At 29.8% G+C, this 11002-nt stretch overlaps 3 long non-coding RNA genes across 3 annotated transcripts in view; all 3 read right to left on the reverse strand.

Annotated features, from left to right (window-relative positions):
- Window positions 1-7815: 7815 nt before the first annotated feature.
- Window positions 7816-10623, reverse strand: LOC105179991. The gene is made up of 3 exons (XR_849443.2): window positions 10455-10623; window positions 9376-9549; window positions 7816-7873 (listed from the first exon to the last, which is right to left on the reverse strand). It is a non-coding gene; the product is annotated as an uncharacterized LOC105179991 (long non-coding RNA).
- LOC110011440 lies at window positions 8797-9279 on the reverse strand. The gene is made up of 2 exons (XR_002286457.1): window positions 9212-9279; window positions 8797-9027 (listed from the first exon to the last, which is right to left on the reverse strand). It is a non-coding gene; the product is annotated as an uncharacterized LOC110011440 (long non-coding RNA).
- A 74-nt stretch (window positions 10624-10697) lies between the features above and the next one.
- Window positions 10698-11002, reverse strand: part of LOC110011439 — a 990-nt gene continuing 685 nt past the window's right edge. The window contains exon 3 of the long non-coding RNA XR_002286456.1: window positions 10698-10836. This is a non-coding gene — a long non-coding RNA (uncharacterized LOC110011439). The remainder of the gene's footprint in view (window positions 10837-11002) is intronic.

The raw sequence follows: 11002 nt of genomic DNA on the forward strand, positions 1-11002 counted from the left end.
AAAAAGAATACTTTCACTCAGAGTTAAAAAATACAATAAAATTTAACTACTGGGATTATGTTGAGGCGTTCAATAAGGCTTTCCTCTATGAAAATTATAAAAGGAAACATACATGGTTTTTCAAAATTTGTCCACTAGTTTTTCAACAAGAGATACCAAATTGGGTATACCAATGGTGGATAAGCTTCGGCCCGTCAATTACTATTCTTCCTGAAATCTTCCAGGAATATTATACAGAATGGCTAAATTATTCGCCAAAAATAATACAAGCAGAAAAATCAAGGAAATGGATAGAAGGAATGGCTTCACTCTATTTTTTCACTGAATTCTCTATCCCATGGATCTGGAAATGGCTGCCAGAGGTAGGAATTACCCTACAGAAAATCCCTTGCATAAAAAGGAGGTTTTGTTCGAAATTCTGGAACAAGCTAATGCAAATTGATCCCGAGACCAAGAAATACTATGGTCAAGAGATCATCAATGAGATGGAGGAAAAATTACAAGAATATAAAGTTCTTGCAGAAAAGGAAGAAAATCAGGCACCCAATCCTTTTGAGCATATCTCCCAGAGAATTCTGAATAAGAAGGGGGTAATCACTAAAAATCAGATGATTGAGGAATACCTCAAGCAAATGGAAAATGATTTGAAAAAGAATTTTTCGGGAATTGCTTCTCCCATGGAGACCTCAAGCAAAAATGGGGAAATAAATTTTCTTGTCTCGCTGGGGAAGCTCAAAATCCATTTGAAAAATCTTCTCAAGAAGAATTCCTTGACAATCTTTTTAAAGGAATCCGGGAGACACTAAAAGGAAAATAAAAAATGGACATTTCAGAATCATCTGAAGACAAAGAAGATCACAAGCAGTCGGGATCAGAGTCGGAAGGAAGTAGCTTCTCCAGACTCATGAAGAAATGAACTGACAGCATGGCAAGTCAACAAAAATTGACCGAATGACACGTGTCGAAAATGAGAGGACACTTGGCGAAAATGAGAGGACACTTGGCAGATGGAGGCCATGCGGACGTGAAGAATTGATTTCAAGTCCGAACCCACTGGTTATAAATAGAACCTTCTCCCCCCTTTTTCTGTAAGCCCTCGGAAGCCTTCATGTGTTGAAGCTGAGGCATTTCCACTTGTAATTTCTTTCTTTTTCCTTAGTTATAAAACTTTCATTTGGCATAAGAAGAAAAAAAAAAAAAAAGAGTATTTTTTATTACTGATAAACATAAGGAGAAATTGAGGGAACTTAATGATAAGGCTCTCTGGGTCGTCGGTTTAAATTATAGGTATGAATGAGGTGGGCCTTGCCATTGCTGCTCGGTTTTGCCAATTTTTGGCTTTGATTTTGGGCTTTAGTGTGGTATTTTCTGACCAAAATTCATACCTATTAGTTTAAACCTACGTAAAAGGTTCCCAACTTAGTCTTTCTTTATGGTACTCGTTTCTCTTTATATTTATCGTAATAAAAAATATTCTTTCTTGCATTCCGCCTACATGGTTGGATTTACCTTTTTATTTTTGTACACTCCGCCTACATGGTCGGATTTACCTTTTTACTGTTGTGCATTCCGCCTACATGGTCGGTTCTTCCTACCGCCTCATGGCCGGATTTAAATTTTTAGTATTTTTTTCGATCCCCATGACCTTCGGTCATGGCCATATGGTAATACGATTCAATTTCGATCATTTAATTTAGTAAATTTGAAAAGACGGCTCTTCACTCTCACTGGCAGCCAATTTTGAAGCCCAAACATAAGAATTGAAACTATTCTTATAAATAACTATTAAAAAGTATTAAATTAAAGCCCTAAATCGCTTATTCATTTGTCAAGAAAAAATGTACGAAAAGTATAATTATATTTTAAATAAAGCCACCAAAAGTTTACCCGCCTTCTTAAGAGAAAATAATAGTAGAAAAATAAATTAATTTCAGTAACTTGGGCCGCCTCATCCACTTTGGAATTGAAATTTAACTTTCCTCTGGCTGCCAAGAAATATTGTGTACATTCCTGATGATATCTATAAGCGCCGGGATCTCTACAATTCCCTTATTTAAAAAAAAATTTCTGTATAATTTGGAAATGGATGAAAATTATTGTTTTATTAATAATTTATGCAAATACAAAATAATTAATTTTGTATTTTTTTTAAAAAATACATAATACATAATACATAATATTTATTTTTAAAAAATAATCAAAATTCTCTCTTTCACAGGCAGAAAATTTTCAATTTCCAACTATTCAGGACCAAAATTGATCCAAACATAAGAACTAAAGAACCAAATTGAAACTATACCTATTACCAATAAGATAAATAATAACACCTACAAATCAATATCATTAACTAAATATATATTAAATCTGCTAAATAATTTACAAGTGGTTCCAAAATTTATTCTATAATATAAACACTCAACATAATAATACCAAAATTTAATTTAGTAAACATTTCTTCTTTCAACGTAAGTTTATTCGAGAGAAACTTTAAAGAATAAATTATTTTCCGGGAACATTTTAATAAACATTTATCACAGATTATTAGAAATTTATTTTACATAAGTAATAAATTAATTTTAAATTATACTTAAATTGAGGCCTTCGCATTATATTTTTAAACTTGACACTTTTAAATTACAATAGCACTAAATCCCATCTCACTTATTTTTCTTACCTTTCATAAATTATGCAATTTACTTATCTGAAAATATATGTTACAAAGTAAATTACATAAAGAATAAATTTAATTTTGATCATACTTAAACTATAAATATATCCATAATATTAAATGCATATTTTAATTATTGAATTAATCCATAAACGAGATGACCAAAGCAGATAATATAATAAATTATGGTTGGTCTTAAATGTGGATTAATTCAATAACTAAAATTTGCATCTCTTATCCACTAATTAAATAAAGTTTTGCAATTAAATTTTATTCTAACTATAGTAAATTATTGTTTTATTAATAATTTATGCCAATACAAAATAATTAATTTGATTAAATAATTTACTTTTACTTATGCTAATCAGATGTTTTCTGTGTCTTATAAAATAAGCTTAAATAATTTAAGAACCAAATTTACTCTATAACATAAATACTCATCACAATAATATAAAATCATAAACACAAATACAAATGTAATACGGTTCACCTTCGATCACTTAATTTATAACATCGAGTTTACAAATAATTTAGTACATGCTTTTCATTAAAATTAAAATTCAATTTTCAACTTTTATTTTTAATTATTGGTAACTAGCGTAAATTATTCTTGTGTTGGAGAGAAAAATGATGAAGAATTAAAAAACCCTCATATGATAATGTCCCCTTGGTACACTCAACTATTAAAAAGTAATAAATTAAAGCCTTAAATCGCTTACTCATTTGTCAAAAATATAATTATATTTTAAATAAAGCCACCAAAAGTTTACAGCCTTCGTAAGAGAAAATAATAGTAGAAAATATCTATTAATAAATTAATTTTAAATATAATATATTATTTGTATTTAATAAATTTATACCTATTTATTATTTTCTGAATTTAAATAATAATTTAGTATATTAATAAACGTCGCCCATACATCATAATAAATCAAATTTATTTTACAAAAATTTGAAAAAATTACATAAAGAATTAAAATTAACTATAAATTTCATTTGATTTAGTTTCATTTTAAAATATAAAATATTATTTATAAAAAATGATGCGTCAATTAATAAATAAACTTTGACAACAAATTATAATAATAAATAAACTTTATTTTTTAAATAGTGAAATTTAAATAATAAAATTAAAATTTTAAATTATAATGGATTTTAATAAACAAATTACTAGAAATTTGTTTTTAGACTTATTATTTGATCGGAAAATAATTTTGATAGATTTCACAAAATAGAAAGAACACATTTATCCATCTCTTGGTATATTAACCAGATAAATTATACAATCAACTATATTAATAATTAATAAATAACTGTTAAGTAAAACAATATAACAGGGTATGCTGAGGAAACCAAATATAAATGGCAAGTCCTTCCAATATAAAGAGAAATTTATTAACAAAATTGAGAACTATTATCTTTATTTCTGTTTAAAATTAACAATAAATTTATTTAAAATATACTAATAAACATTTACCACATATTTTACACTTACATTTGATTTCTTCGTAGCAATAAAAGATGGTGAATCCTTTCAAATAATTTTTTTGCAAATTAAAAATAATAATAAAATAAAAAAAAACTAATTTATCCCTAAATTAACCACATGATAATTATAAATTAACAATACCTGTATTAAATAAAATAGGGATAATGAAACCACATTCACTAACCTAAGAAGGAGCTCATGGAAATACCAAATTGAGCAAAACACAAAATGCAAACCAAGTCTAAAGAAAGAAAATCAAGCGTAATTAAAGAAAAAGAAAGAATCTTGAGAGAGGATGGACATAAGTATAATTTTAAATGAAAAGGAGGACCTAAGTATAATTTTAAATATTTTTAGGTAAAAAATATAATTTTACATTTGTACACTAAAATAACAAGTATACTATAGAGTTACCCAATATGCTACCACAACTCTATTTCACATAAATAATAAATTAATTTTAAATTAGTTAAGCTCTCCTCACATTTGGTTTACAGTGAATGAAAAAATATAAGTATGAAATTCCCCTCCACTTTTCTTGCACCCTAAAGTTTGTTTTATTAAATAAAATTTCTACAAGGTCAATATTTTACAAAATATATGTAAATACTTGACCAAAATTATACCGTGTGAATGCAAACAAAAAAACAATATTATCCATTTCAGGATCTCCCTAATAGGTATAGAATTGGACTGTCCTTTCAATTTTCGATATTGTAATATGTAAAAAATAATTACTAGTTAATAATAAAATAAAATTGAAATAAGTACTTTTCAAATCGAGAAAGTTCTAGAAAACACTTTATTAGATTAATAGATATTTATTTACACAAATAATAAACTATTAGTTGAGCACTTCACATTATATTTTTAAATTTCCTTATGCAATTCTTAAAAAAGGTATAAATAATAAGGGATAATTATTATTAAATAAAATTAACTAGTCACTAACCACACAATAATTATGAATAAACAGAATAAATCAATACCTTATAAGGCATTTGAAAAACCTTCATTTGATCACATCCCTGAACTATCCCAAAACACTAGTAGAAAACAAAAATCAGTTACTCATTTTGTCAAGAAAAAATATAAATAAAATATAATACATTTTAAGTAAAGCCGACAAAAATTTACCAACCTCCCCAAGAGAAAATGATAGCATGAATATGTAAATATATTTTAACTAAAGCCACTAAAAACATTTACTGACCTTACCAAGATAAAATGATCGCAGAACTTGTGTCTGGTGCTTTTGGAAGATTGCATGTCCACCAACAGAAGATGTACTCCCAATCAAATACAAGTTTGCAACAATTAGTCATACAACAAAGTAAACAAAAGAACCTCTATTGGGGATAGTTTCCAAATAGATTTAGAGCATTAATATTCAATATCTCCTCTTTCTACAACTACCGTTATTTTTTTTCTTCAAGACTTTACGAGGTGAAACCCACAAACAAAAAAGCTATAACTCTACCAACAATATCAGAACAAGGACAAAGATACTTAACTCTACCTATTTCATTACATTATGTCTTTAAACTTAACCTTCACCTTCATTGTTGTTCAAAGAAAGAAATTTAAAACTATTGATAAAGTTGGCAAGTAGGTTTAGTTTTTTAATAGGGTACATAATACTCAGAAGTACACATTTGAGTGAAGAATCAGAACCATAGTACCACCATTCACAACAAGCAAATGAGGTATGATAAGCAACTAACAATCATTCGAAGAACTCTCCGAATTTAGGTCACAATAACTTGACAAAAAGGATTCACATGGCAGAGTAGAAGCTAAAAAATTTCCGAAAATCATTTTAGACTATATTTGTAAACTAAGTTCCACGTTTTCACTCATATATGCAAATAAAAAGAAACTGTAGTTAACAATTAGTAAACAACAAAATTGACCTAAATCACTTATTCATTTGTCAAGAAAAAATGCAAGGAAAATGTATTATATTTTAAGTAAAGCCACCAAAAGTTTACCCAACTTTGCAAGAGAAAATGATTGTAGGAAAATATAATACATTTTAAGTAAAGCCACCTAAAAGCTAAAATTTCGAACAGACATTGTATACCATATCTCTAAACTAATTCCAGTTTTTCACTCATATATGCAAATAAAAAGGAATTGGAGTTACCATTTGTAACAAATTATCCATATGTAACAAAAAGAATCTATAACTAAAATACCCAAATTTATCAAAATATATTCACAGAGCATGAATAAAAGTTTATTAATACAGAGAATTAACTTGTGCAAAATTTAATTACATTTTAGGATATATTAATTAATGAATATCATGATAACCAGACGGACAAGGTACAAGAGAGAAAGAGCATGCATGGAAGTGTTATCTTCAAGCATATTATATGATCACATCCCCTTGAATACACAAAACTATTAAAAAGTAATAGATTAAAACGAATTACTAGAATTATTGGCCAAACGCTTTCCCCACAAAACACTACAGTAGAGTTACTCGTTTGTCTGGAAGGAAAATGTAATACATTTTAAGTAAAGCCATAAAAAATTTACCAACCTTCCCAAGAAAAAATGATAACATGAAAATGCAATATATTTTAAGTAAAGCCACAAAATGATCGCAGAACTTACTGCTTTTGGACAAAGATTTTGAGTCCATCGAATGAAGAGTTACTCCCACTTAAATATGATAAATTAAAAATGGACAGAGTATACATACAACAAAATACAAGAGAAAGAACCTCTATTGATTCCTTGCAACACCACAAATAGATTTAGAGCAATAAAATTCAATATCTCCTCTTTCTATAAGTTATTTCTCTTCATCAATAGCTTTTACGCGATGGAACCCTGAAACTAAAAAGTTGCAATATTCACATATGTTAACTCAGAGAACTCTACCTACAATAAGTGGGAAATATGAGATGTGAGTAGCAGGATCGATGCATCAGGTTTAACACGTAACCTACGTTAATTCTTACTTAAGCTAGAGGAGCACAATTACATTAATTTGTTATCTAAGTAACACTGAAAATGCATTCCCTCATCCTCTTTCTCCTGCCCAATTTTTAGGGAACCAAAAGAGCCTTAATTGATCCCCTATTCCTTTGTCATTCGACATCAAAAGATAATAATAGACATAATTCAGAATGTAACAACTAGAAACAAGAGCACAAAAACGATCATTTTTAAGGGAAATTGGAAAACAGAGATAAGAGCAACATTCTAGTTAATTCACATATTTATACACCATATGTTTGAAGAGTGGTATTAAAATAGCATTCATGGTAATTAAATGAATGAGAACAATGGATCAATCTACATTAATTCACACATTAATTCTTCTCTTGCTATTTTAGAAGAATCAAGTAGATTAAATAATGTGTGAGATAACCTTTCATAAATCATCCAATTTACAAGCTCAATATATGACAATATATTTTACAAAATAAATTACTTATATTACCAAATCCTTTACATAAAGAATAAATTTAATTTTAGATCATACTTAAACTAAGTTGTTGAGCTCCTCACATAAAATTTGACTTATTATTTTATTTGATTATATTTTAATAAATTTGGCAGGATATAAATAGTAAGGAAATAGATACAAAATTCATTCTACGATATGCTTTCTTTTTCTCTTTTGTACAACATCCATTTTTATCTTGTCGTCTCAGGATTTGACCTACAAAATCCATTGTACAGGCTTTGTCTTCACATGCCTAAGGAATCATCAATACACAATTTAAATAGGATTATAAAATAAATAATGGATCAATTTACATTAATTCACATATTGGCAATCCCTAATTGAAAGAAATTTCTCACAGGCATGTCAAACGAATACTAAGGATCAAAAAATATTTTGAAATATCCTAACTGCCATCAACATGTCACCCACTCACATATTTCAGTATGGTCAGTGAAAAGATGGCAACAATGTTTTCATGAGGTACCCAATCTGCTAGATGGGAAGCTTCTTGAGCAAGCTCCAAAACAACACTATAGCTACGAGGGAATAAATTAACACAATTATTGGAATAATGAGCGTATGGAAGCACATATTCTCATGACTTTCATATACTATAAAATCCTTAGCAAACAGAATTTCCTAAAATACTGGCACAAGCCTCTTTAAATTTATATAATTTCCACGTGTGATAAAGTAAATAATAATGCTTCTACACCAGGCATTACAAAAATTGGAATTCTAGGAAGCAATAGATATCAGTGGAGAACTAAAGAAAAATAAGCCAATTGTTCTGTTCCATTTTGGCCTAAATGGCCTACTATACTCAATTCCAGGTGTATGTGCTCAATTGCAAGGCTGTTATTATACGACTGGTTTCCATAAACAAGTGTTCGTGGTGTTCCAACCGCACAAGCAGAGAAAGTGATTCCAGTTTTATTTGAAAAGCTAGTTTGATTCAAGCATTATGACTTACTACGAGTAACTTTGTGGACATGATAGACGACTCCAACAACTACGCAAGCCACTTTCTAGATTATTGATGGAAACTACATGCTATAACCAAAATAAAATTAACCAATAGCCATCTCACTTAAACAGCAAACCACAAACCAAGTACCTTTGCATGCAGCAACATCGTAGGTTGTGTCTTCATCTTACGAGCAGCAAAAAATGTTTTCCAAGCACTCCATTGTCTCTGTATCCAGAACAACAACTCCAGTTAGCGAGTGGATATTGCTTTTTTCTTTTTCTTATCTCTTGTAGATATTGCATTTTTTTCTTTTTTTCTTCTTCTTTTTTTTTTGTATATATAGCTTTCTTGAGTTTGTTTTTCTTTTCTTTTTTTGGGGATATTCCTTTATTTCATTGTTTCTTCTGCTCGTTTCCAAATGCATCTTGAGAAATCTGTTGAAAAAATACCAGAGAAGTAGAGAGGTCAGTGTAAGATAACCCATCACTTATAAAAAATCGTTGCTGTAGCAAAAATCCTAAGCTACAAAAGCGAAAAAATAACTTATGCGCCTTGAAGGCGGTGAGTGGATTCCAAAGGAAGAAGAAAGAAAGAAACACAAATCAAGAAAGATCATACCTCCAATTGATCCCAATTCGACCACTTTTTTGTCAATTTCACCTACAATGGATTTTAGAGTGCAATCTTTTTTTGCTAATCATGAAAACTTGCATTTGAGCAAAAACATGACAAGCCAAACAACTCATATAGCTGAAGTATGCAGTTTTTGAGTAATGACTTACTTCTTTGAGTTGTTTCTTTTCCTCCATTAGACGAAGTATCTCCTCCTTTGATATTCTCTTTGGTTTCATTGTTTCATATGCCTTCTTTTTCTCTTTTGTATAGCATCCATCTTTCTCTTGTCGACTGACGATTTAACCCACAGAATCCATTGTACAGGCTTTGTATTCACATGCCTAAGGAATCATCAATTCAGCAATTTAAATAGGATTATAAAATAAACAATGGATAAATTTACATTAATTCACATATTTTAGTATGGTAGGTGATAAGATGGCGTCAAGCCCTATCAATGAAAATTCTCTCTCTTGGATAGCACAAAAAGAAACGAGTCACAGGCATGTCAAATGAATACAAAAGGATCCAAAAATATCCTAGCTGCCATCAATATGTCACCACTACTCACATATTTCAGTATGGTCACTGAAAAGATGGCAGCAATGTTTTCGTGACGTAGCCAATCTCCTAGAATGGAAGCTTCTAGGGCAACCTCCAAAACAAAATACGACTACGAGGTAATGAATTCTCTCAATTATTGGAATAACGAGCATACGGAGAACACATATTCTCATAGCTTTCATATACTATAAAATCCTTATCAAACAGAATTTCAAGAAATACTAGCACGAGACTCTTTAGATTTATATAATTTCCACGTGTGATAAAGTAAATAATAATGTTTCTACACCAGGCATTACACAAACTCGAAGCCTAGGAAGCAATACATATCTGTGGAGAATTACAGAAAAATAAGTCGAGCTTTTCCATTCCATTTTGGCCTAAATGGCCTACTATACGCAATTCCAGCTGTGATGTGCTCAATTGCAACGCTGTTATTATAAGACTAGTTTCCATGAACAAGTGTTCGGGGTGTTCCAACCCCTCAAACACAGAAAGTGATTCTATTTTTGCTTGAAAATCTAGTTTGTTCAAGCATTATGAGTAACTTTGTGGAGGTGATAAACGACTACCAACAACTATGCAAGCCACTTCCCATATTATTAATGGAAACTACTTGTTATAACCAAAATAAATTAACTAAGAGCCATCTCACTTAAACAGCAAACTACAAACCAAGTACCTTGCATGCAGTAGCAGTTGTGTCTTCATCTTGCGAGCACCAAAAATTGTCTTCCAAGCACTCAATTGTATGTGCATCAACAGCAACAACTGCAAGTTGGCGAGTGGATGTTGCTTTTTTTTTTGTTTCTTTTGCTTCTCTTTTTTTTTTGAATATATTGCTTTTTTTCTGTTTCTTTTTCTTTTTTTTTTGCGGATATTCCCTTTTTCTTCTGTTTCTTTTTCTTCTTCTTTCTTTTCTGTATATTGCTTTTTTCTCTTTCTTTTTTTTTCCGCACATATTCTTTTTTTCTCCGTTTCTTTTTTCTTCTTTTGTCCATATTGTTTTTCCTCATTTGCTTCCTAGTTCTCTTGTGCTTTGTCTCCAAGGCATCTTCAGAAATCTGTTGAAAAAATACGAGAAAAGTAGAGAGGTCAGTGTAAGACAACCTATCACTTATAAAAAATCGTTGCTGTAGCAGAAATTGTATGGAGCAAACGAAACAGGCAAACTGCAGCATTTCACTTGATTCTGCTGCACATTTTTTGTGCACTAATTCTGTAGAATGA

Source organism: Sesamum indicum, unplaced genomic scaffold (genome assembly GCF_000512975.1).
Source record: "Sesamum indicum cultivar Zhongzhi No. 13 unplaced genomic scaffold, S_indicum_v1.0 scaffold00264, whole genome shotgun sequence".
Classification (NCBI taxonomy): domain Eukaryota; kingdom Viridiplantae; phylum Streptophyta; class Magnoliopsida; order Lamiales; family Pedaliaceae; genus Sesamum; species Sesamum indicum.